The sequence below is a fragment of the Takifugu rubripes genome, unplaced genomic scaffold (assembly GCF_901000725.2).
Source record: "Takifugu rubripes unplaced genomic scaffold, fTakRub1.2, whole genome shotgun sequence".
NCBI lineage: Eukaryota > Metazoa > Chordata > Actinopteri > Tetraodontiformes > Tetraodontidae > Takifugu > Takifugu rubripes.
Genome location: NW_021821639.1, coordinates 43,658 through 53,082, shown reverse-complemented (window position 1 = coordinate 53,082; position 9,425 = coordinate 43,658). Strand labels below are relative to the sequence as shown.

The following is a 9,425-nucleotide window of genomic DNA, read 5'->3' as shown; positions in this document are numbered from 1 at the left end:
CTGATCTCTGATAACCTACAGTGTGACAGCCTGGAAAAGGAATCATGGCAAGAAATGATCTCTTATTGGAGGAAAAGTCATATTACACTTGCTCAAAATCATTATTTCATTTTATTTCATTATTTAATCAGGGCCCTTGGAGTCAGGAGAGCTCTGCCCCCACTGATAAACTGGGATATTACAGCAACAACATAGTTAAAAAGTATCTATAAAATTGACTTTCGATGGCTCATTTAAATTCATACTACACTTCTCTTCTCCAAAAGTCAATGGAGTTTATCTTGAAGCCTTTCATTGTTTAGTTGTTATGTCGAAGATAAAAGGAAGCTGACCTGAGAGTCTCCAGCTGACAGTTTAGACTCTCCAGTCCAGAACAGAGCAGCTTCATCCCAGAATCCTCTAGACTGATGTAGCTCAGGTCCAGAACCCTCAGATGGGAGGGATTGGACCTCAGCGCCGAGGCCAGAGAGTCACAGCTGATCTCTGATAAACTGCAGCACCCCAGCCTGGAAAAGGAATAAATGGGGCAAATAAAAACACATTTCTAAATCTGAAAATGAAGAGAAAAGTAGAAAATGTAAAGAAATTTAGAAAAGACCAACAGAGGCCTCCTGACCTGAGCGTCTCCAGTCTGCAGTTTGGATGCATCATTACAGAAGACAGTAACTTTACTCTGGCATCTGTCAGGTTTTGGTTCATGCTTAAGTCCAGCTCCCGTAGATGAGAAGGGTTTGACGTCATTGCTGAGGCCACAACTTCCCAATGACTCTTTGAAAGAACACTACCAGACAGTCTGTTGTGTATGAAACAAAAATAGTGAGTCAAACTTTGGGATTTCTCATCAACTTATCTGAGAATCTACCTCAACACAAATGTAGCTCATTTCCTGGAAAAGCTAAATTCAACACCGTAGAGCAACAGTTTGAACGACCATCAGATCTGAAATGCAACTGAATTATTCTCAACATTTGTCTTATTTTAGAACAGCTCATAATTACTCAATATTTAAAATGATTGTAGCAAATGGTTTAAAGAAACGTGCATCTTTTTATCTGTCTATCGGCTCTTTGGATATTTTGCATTTCATCCAATTTGTACGATGGTGCGTCAAGTCTTAATTCAGCGATCCGATCGATGACATCAGAGTCTCTGGTTGCATCGATTGCCCTCAGCTTCTGTTCTATCTGCCCGTTTCCCTTCAAATCATTTTCACTGCACCTTTTGTTGCTAGTGATGAAGTTGCCACCTAACGGGTGTGGAAAGGGTCAAACAACTTTGTGGGTCACATAAAGGCTCCAAACAGAACCGCCACAAAGACCTAAAACACCCATTTAAATCAACGAGGCCGGCTGTTTTTACGTTGAACAAATGAAGCAAAATAGTCACGTGTCATTAGTTAAAATGTGTTTTTCTGTCGTTAGAATACGATGTATACAAACAAACAAAAGTGATTTAATGACATGACAGTAATTTCATGATAGTCAGTTAACTTGTGGCTCCTATTATTCCTGCCTTATGTTGGTTTGTCTGGATTGACCTTTGAACTTATATCCAGTGAAGAGAATTGTCTTTATTTTATTAGCATGTGTTGTACCATATGTTTCTGTTTTCTGTTATAAGCACTTTAGAAGTTAGGAATAGTAGAATGTTTAATCAGTGGAATAAAGATAAGCAGTCAGTTGACCCTTCCTTGACATGAATGTTGTTTAGACAGTTGGAGCCAGGAGGAGACAGTCAGAAGGAAAGTGGTAGACCCCCATCGTAAAACGTGACAGAATAGTTTACTGGTGTTGATAAGTTCCTCGGCGGGAATGACCTCTGACCTGGCTATCTGGGAAGATAATGGAGAAGAAGGACTGCACCAACACCAAATGAGGCGGGAAGAAGAAGATGAGGTCATCCAAGAAGAAGGACTGGATTGGACTGAATTAGCATCAATAATTTACATATATTGTTCTATAAAAGACTGGGCCAAGGGATAGTTAGGCGGTCAGACTTCATGCCCTGACAATTGACTTTGTTGTTGCTAGGGTTATGAACTGGCCCGGAGCTCTGTAATATTTGTATCTTGAATTGATTCTGTTTGCTAAATACATTTGTTTGCTAAATACATCTGTTTGCTAAATACATCTGTTTGCTAAATACATTTTGAAATTGACATTTGTTTACTTGAAGTCTTCATTTAAAGAACACACGGATTGGCAGTGACACACGAGAGGTACTGCAATCCAACAATTTGGTGACCCCGACGTGATGAAGACAGAGAAGTCATCTGAGGCAAAGAATTCAACAACGGTCACTTCGGAGGACAACTGACGACAAAGGGATCCCTAATAAAAGGTAAGCAGACACCTGTTTAATCAAAAGTTCTGCACATTGGCAATTTCCAAAAAATTGTCGTCACTGTCAATTGAAGTGTCCTAGTTATAAATTCCAGATACAATATTGCAAATATTGAAACGACTGCAGTAAGTACGGTTAGAGTCCGTAAATTTGAACGGTTAGAGTCCCTAAGTACGGTTAGAGTCCGTAAATTTGAACGGTTAGAGTCCGGAAGTACTGTTGAAAAAACAGGGAATAGACGGTTAGAGTAAACCGGAACTAGTACAGTGCTGTATTGCATATACAGTGCACTGTATATGAAAAAGATTTGGGTTGGGACTCGGAGCGCAGTTGACGGGACGGACACTCCCGACGCCCGAGATTTGTGTTTTGTGTGGGTTGGAAAAGTGACAGTGAATTAAAAGGCTCTTTGTCCTTGGGAATTAACCCCCAGAGTGGAACCGGACCAACGAAGTTTGGTCTAGAAACTTGTTTCACTAAGGCATTGAGTTGACCGTTGGAGTCATTCACATTCAATCTCACTTGGGAGCATAGTTAAAGATGGAACTGGAATGTGGTAAAGCGTGTTGGGATCAGGGAGAATGTTCTCCCTATCCCCGGTCTGTGGAAGAACAGTGGAAGTGGACTCTTGATCAGGTGGTGAGTGGCATGAAAGAAGAGGACAGGGAAGGAGAATTGGATGCAATAAAAAAGTTGTGGAAAGAAGCTCAGAAGCAAAAGGTACTTCCCCCTCCAGAGGTGAAGGTTAATTTAGCTGAAGCATTGTGTAAGTGGGAGTCAGAAATTCACACTAGATTACAGGATCATTTGGATAATCCAAAATCCAAAGGTTTTATAGCAGGAAAATCATGGAAAAAACAGGGTAAGGAGTTAGAAGATAAGCGTCGAAGGATACATGTTGTGGCTGTGGCATGTGCAGCGGTGCACTATTGCAGATCGAGGGGGGTCACACGAGTGCCCAATGTGGAGAAGCCTCCATTAGAAGATCCAAACCAGACACTGACACTTAACACCACTCTTTACCCAGTATTACCTACTACCTCTTCCTTACCCCCATATCAATTGCCAGTTTTGACTACTAATAGTGGTCAGTTAGATGTGGACAGAAATGAAGAAATGCAGGAGTTACGTGAGACAGTGTGGGACCTTCGGAGACAGGTTAGCAGGATCAAACAGAGACAGGAAGAGGTTGAGGATAGCTTGGGAAAATTTGAATTTAGAGAGAAAGGTCAAGTGGTTCGCCCTAAAATCTCCCAACAAACTATATTTAAGAAACAGGACAGTCAAAAATCTGCATTAAATGTCTTTAAAAGACTTAACAATCAAACAAAACAAGAGAAAAGAGCTGATCCCTCAGGAGGATTTGCCAGGGCTGAGCTCAGGGAGGAGAAGGCAAGACTGATTTATGGCAGTGATAAAGAGGAGAGTGAGAGTAAGACAGACACCCTCAAACTTCCAGCTACATTTATGGGAGAATCGGATCTTCAGGAGCCCGTTGAAGCTCAGACAAAATTATATGAAAAAGACCCAGCTTCAAGTATGGAAAATTATGAATCAGAATCAGGGGAAGAGAGTGAGTGTGAGGATAGAGGTGTACCGTTGACAGGGGCCATAAATAATGAGGAGGCAGGTCAAACAGGAATACACATGAGGAGTAAGGGGCCCGTTTCAGGAATGCCGCAGTTCCAGGCCCCTCTGATACAGAAAAGAGGAGGACAGGAACCAGTATATGTTCCGTTTGCTATCACAGACATTAATTGTTTGGTGGATAAGATGCCCCCACCTGCAGAGGGAGGCGGCAAGTGGATGTCCAGCCTTTTCAGTTTAACACAGAGCATGCAGCTGGCGATGGGAGATTTTAGAGGAATTCTAGGGAGACAAGTGTCTCTCTGGGATTTGGATAAGGTCGAGGTAGCAGCAGGTATTAAAGACAGACCTAACGCTGCACGTTTTGGCCCTTGTGCAACCAGGGTTGGTGAAGCTATGAGACAGATATTTCCAGTATCTCCAGGAGCAATGCAGAACTTAAGATTTAAATGGGAGGAAAGTGAGTCGGCACATGGATTCCTTGCGAGGTGTAAAGAGGAATGGATGTGTGCCACAGGTTGCCATCCTGGCTCAGATAATCTACACACCATTTTGTTCCGTCAGGCAATAATTTTAGGACTTCCACAGTCAGTAAAAGAAGCCATGGAAGGAAATCCTGACCTTCCAGGCAGTACGGCGGATGTCTGGGAGAGACATCTTTCACACCACATCAACACATTTAAAGTTAAACAACAGGGAAAGAAAGAGGAGGTGATGACAGCGCAGGAACAGCTCCTTAAAATGCAGTTAGATGAGGCACGGAAAAAGCTTAATGATAAACAAAAGGAAGAGAAACAGATGGTTCAGCAGTTTTCTCGGCAGGTGCAGCCAGATCAGTTAGGTCCGCCAGAAGATTTTGCTCCAATAAACCCTTATTGGGTCAGTCCAAGGGGAGGCATGTGTGGGAGACACGGCGGGCAGGGATACGGCTTGATAGGCGGGTACTTAGGCCAAGATCAGTGTCACGCCTGCAAAGGGTACGGTCATTGGCAAAGGGACTGTCCATATCACAACTACGCGGAGGTACCAGGCAGTGTTCCACCATCTCATGGAATTTATCACCGGAGCCAATCTCATCTGACACCGTCGAGCTTGTGGGGTTCTCAGGGAGACCGGAGAGACTGCCGTTTTCTGTGCCATTAGTGACTCATTTTGCCGGACAGACTGTGTTGCACCCTTTTTTGATTTCACCACATTGCCATATAAACCTGTTGGTACGAGATCTCCTGGTGAGGACAGGAGCAGCTATTCTGTGTGGAGATAAAGGTCTTTTGGTGCAATTTCCTAATGGAATGAAACTGAACTGCTGTATTTCACACCAAGGTGTGAAGGGACAAATGCTGATGAGTCCGACACCCTCGCCAGAACAGGGGGTGTGGGCGGACATTTATTGGGGAGAACTTGAGCCTGAGACCTCACCTGGTGTCGGTGTTGTGGCATTGTTTCAGAGCTGGAGGCCCTGGTTGTCGATGCTAAGTCCTTTTGCCCCGCCAGTTGATCCCTATCATGTCACCCTATTTTACGACCGTGAGAATAATGAGGTGTATCAGGATACATTTAGAGAAAAGTTATAGGGAAATTTCTGGATGATTACATCACCGTGTTTGTGTGTTGGGCCTGAAGGTGTGGCTGCGCAGGTCGACTTTGCTGAACAGAATGAGTGGCATGAGAGACTGTAAAGGAAATGTTGTTATTTCTGGGTCTCGCGAGCTATAGTAGATATTTTATTCCCACATATTCAGAAAAGACTATGCCCCTACGTGCAATGGTAAATGAACAGGGAATGCGTGATTTGGCAGCTCGGTTAACATGGACAACTGAGGGAGAGAAAGCGTTCATTGCTCTTAAACAGGCACTCACTACAGCTGCACATTTGGCAGTTCCAGATTATAAGGATACTTTCTTTTTGGATGTTTCTGAAGGAGAACATACAGTAAATGGTGTTCTCTTTCAGAAAAAAGGGGGTGAAAGGAAAGTATTAATGTATGCAAGGATAATACAGTGTAAGGCATGTAGCAGGGGTAGCAAAACTTTTACAAAAACAGCACATTTAGTTACGCTCTGACAGTTCTTACAACACATAGTGTGGTATCACTGGTCAGCTCAGCAGCATTTACCATGACCTCACTTAGGCAGACCAGGATGGACAAGATTTTAACGGCATCACACATAACATACACACATGAAGGGATCAATATGGCAGATGGTATAGGAGAGGGTGAACCACACAGATGTGAGAAGAAAGTGAAGAAAGATGAAAAAATCAGAGTAGACCTCAAGGCGGAGCTGTTAAAGGATCCAGATGAAATATTAATCACAGATAGCTGTTGTTTCAGAAACCCACAGGAGGGGCTGAAAGCTGCCTAGGCAATAGTTAGAAAATGGAAGTGGAAACAGGAAAGATAACAGGTAAAGAGTCAGCACGACTTGCAGAATTGAGGGCAGTTATTAGAGCATTAGAAATATCAAAGGGAAAGAGAGTGACCATCAATACAGATTCAGCGTATGTAGTGCGAGCGATTCACTTAGAACTTTGTCAACTTGAACTTTGGTTGCGGGCAGGTTTTAACACAGCATCAGGCTCTCTTAAAAAAAAATGAGGCAGATATGAGGTAATTGGCACAGGCACTCATGGAACCAGCAGAGGTCGCAGTCGTAAAGTGCAAAGGTCACAGCAAAGAGAACTCTCTGGAGGGAAGAGGTAATGAGGCTGCAGATCAGGCAGCAAAGAAGGCTGCAGGTTATAAACCAAGTTACAATTTGTTGATGGCAGAGAAAACAGTTCATGAAATTCTTCCAAGATACGATAGGGAAAGACTTGGTTGTGATCAAGAAGAAGCTTCTCCACATGAAAAAACAGTTTGGAAGGAAAAGGGGGGCTGTGAAAGTTGAAGGAATTTGGCGGGGCCCAGACGGCAGACCTGTTCTCCCGCCCGGTCTGGTAGATGCCGTTCTGGAAGAGGCCCACGGCCTGACACACTGCGGGAAACCATGAATGATGCAGAGAATGTTCAATATGCACACAATTTAATGTAAAATCAACAATTCGACCACATGAGGGCAAGTTTCCATAGCAGGGCAAGGAAAATTATAGATTTCACCGATATGATAGACCGAGTCAATGGGTTCCGATACCTCTTGGTGGCAGTGGATGCATACACTGTCTGCCCAGAGGCGGTTCCCGTAGAAGTAGAAGATGCAAAAAGTTTTATAGTTATTAAATTTTTGATTAATCCGACACACGGTTTCCCCAAACAAATTAGGTCTGATAATAGAACTCATTTTAAGAAGAAAGATTTTCAAGAAGTAAAGAAGGTGTTAGGCAAAGGTAGAAAGAATGAATCAAACTGAAGAGCAAAATTGGCAAGATATGTGCTCACAGGGGAATGAAATGGACACAGGCGCTTCCAATTGCCTTGATGTCAGTAAGAAGCTCTGTTAAGCTCCCGGACAGGATTCACTCCCTTTGAGCTCAAGCGGGGTGTTCCCTTTCTGGGACCAGGAGCAGAAAATCCATAGGCCAGCCCAGCACTTGTATGAAATATAAATTGTTCAACTAAAAACAACTCTCTCAGTTTTCTCCCAACAGGCAACTTCAGTAACCACATCCAGTAAGGATCCAGGAACTCAACACACAGCTGAGTGGGTTCTTCTGAGAGTCATCAAGTGAAAGTGGTCAGAGCACAGGTGGACTGGTCCCTTTGAAGTTGTAGAGTGAACATTACATGTTAACCCTAACATCCTAACATACTAACACTCTAACACATTAACCCTAACTCTGGTATCACTGGAATCAATGTACCCCAGCAGATAATCCACAGAGAACGCTTGGACAGATCCAGGAACATCCAAAGAGGATGGCACCATGATTAAACTTATATTATTCTTGATTACATCAAAGGGAGCGGTCAATGAATTGTTAGTATTGGCCTAGCATAGGCTAGGCCAAAAGGGGGATTGAAGAGAATTGTCTTTATTTTATTAGCATGTGTTGTACCATATGTTTCTGTTTTCTGTTATAAGCACTTTAGAAGTTAGGAATAGTAGAATGTTTAATCAGTGGAATAAAGATAAGCAGTCAGTTGACCCTTCCTTGACATGAATGTTGTTTAGACAGTTGGAGCCAGGAGGAGACAGTCAGAAGGAAAGTGGTAGACCCCCATCGTAAAACGTGACAGAATAGTTTACTGGTGTTGATAAGTTCCTCGGCGGGAATGACCTCTGACCTGGCTATCTGGGAAGATAATGGAGAAGAAGGACTGCACCAACACCAAATGAGGCGGGAAGAAGAAGATGAGGTCATCCAAGAAGAAGGACTGGATTGGACTGAATTAGCATCAATAATTTACATATATTGTTCTATAAAAGACTGGGCCAAGGGATAGTTAGGCGGTCAGACTTCATGCCCTGACAATTGACTTTGTTGTTGCTAGGGTTATGAACTGGCCCGGAGCTCTGTAATATTTGTATCTTGAATTGATTCTGTTTGCTAAATACATCTGTTTGCTAAATACATCTGTTTGCTAAATACATTTTGAAATTGACATTTGTTTACTTGAAGTCTTCATTTAAAGAACACACGGATTGGCAGTGACACACGAGAGGTACTGCAATCCAACACCAGCCAGTGTTGAACATTTCTGGATGAATTGTTGTGTTTTTTAATTTATGGACGCTGCAATGGAGATAAAGAATTGAAGGAATGACCACTGGAGGGGGTATTGCTACCTGACACGATCCACTCGCTTGATTTAAACGCCGATGTCCGGCCCCAAAAATCTCTACTTACACGACCTTCCTGCAGTTCCTCACAGCTGGAATCAGGCGACGTCGTCCCTCCACTGAGGTGTTGTACAGCTGCAGGTTCAGCTCATCCAGAACCTCCTCTGACATCTGCAGCAGGTAGGCCAGAGCTGAACAGTGGATCTCTGACAGTCTCCTCTCTGATTTCTTCTCTGACTTCAGGAACTCTTGGATCTCCTGATGGACTGACTGATCCTTCATCTCCATCAGACAGTGGAAGATGTTGATGCTTCTGTCTGGGGAGATTCCATCACTGTTCACCTCCTTCAGGTTGTTGAGGACCTTCTGGATGGTTTCTGGGTGGCTGTTCCTCTGATCCAACAGTCCACCCAAGATCCTCTGATTGGACTCCAGAGAGAGACCATGAAGGAAGCGAACAAACAAGTCCAGGTGGCCATTTTCACTTTTGAGAGATTTCATTAGTGCTCTCCTGAGGAAGTCATCAAGAGATGTGGCTGGTTCAGAATATTCTAGGAACTGATTTATAACCGCTGTGTCTTTCCTGGTGTGACGGTGGAACATGTAGACGGCAGCCAGAAACTCCTGAACGCTCAGATGAACAAAGCAGTAGACTGATTTCTGGAAGATCACACTCTCTCTTTTGAAGATCTCTGTACAAACTCCTGAGTACACCGACACCTCGGAGACGTCCAGTCCACATCGCTCCAGGTCTTCTGAGTAGAACATGATGT

General features: G+C 43.4%; 1 long non-coding RNA gene across 1 annotated transcript; it reads right to left on the bottom strand.

The window, feature by feature from the left end:
* Nucleotides 1–448: 448 nt before the first annotated feature.
* LOC115248531 (uncharacterized) lies at nt 449–8,757 on the bottom strand. Its single transcript, XR_003887362.1, has 3 exons — nt 8,720–8,757; nt 617–793; nt 449–506 (listed from the first exon to the last, which is right to left on the bottom strand). It is a non-coding gene; the product is annotated as an uncharacterized lncRNA (long non-coding RNA).
* Between the last annotated feature and the right edge of the window lie 668 nt (nt 8,758–9,425).